Below are 427 nucleotides of genomic sequence, written 5' to 3'. Positions count from 1 at the left end.
TATATGTATATGTATATGATATGTATATGTATATGTATATGTATATAGTAGCCAGAATGACAAGCATGTTTTATGCACTTGGAGTTTCCTGTGTGGATTGTTATGCAGAATGATTTTAAGTGATCTTATTTGGAAGGCTCTACAGTGTTCTGAAGACTGATGCAATTAATATAATAACAGTCACAGGATCATCCATAGCATCTCACCATTTATAGTGAATCCCTTATCCACTTGGATTCACTGTTGGTCATTCTCTGATGGCAGGGACAACCACTCTTGGTAAACATACTTGACTCCATGTTTTGTTCTTGAGGTTATCTGTATAGTTGTATGTTTAAAGGAATCTTCTATGACTTTAACATATTAATGGCAAATGCCTTGTTGAAATAAAGTTTTCAAGGTTCTTTTTTACTCTATAATCTATTGC

This window comes from Vombatus ursinus, unplaced genomic scaffold (genome assembly GCF_900497805.2).
Source record: "Vombatus ursinus unplaced genomic scaffold, bare-nosed wombat genome assembly UNPS02014838.1, whole genome shotgun sequence".
In the NCBI taxonomy this organism is placed as follows: Eukaryota; Metazoa; Chordata; class Mammalia; order Diprotodontia; family Vombatidae; genus Vombatus; species Vombatus ursinus.
This window is presented reverse-complemented; position numbering follows the sequence as displayed.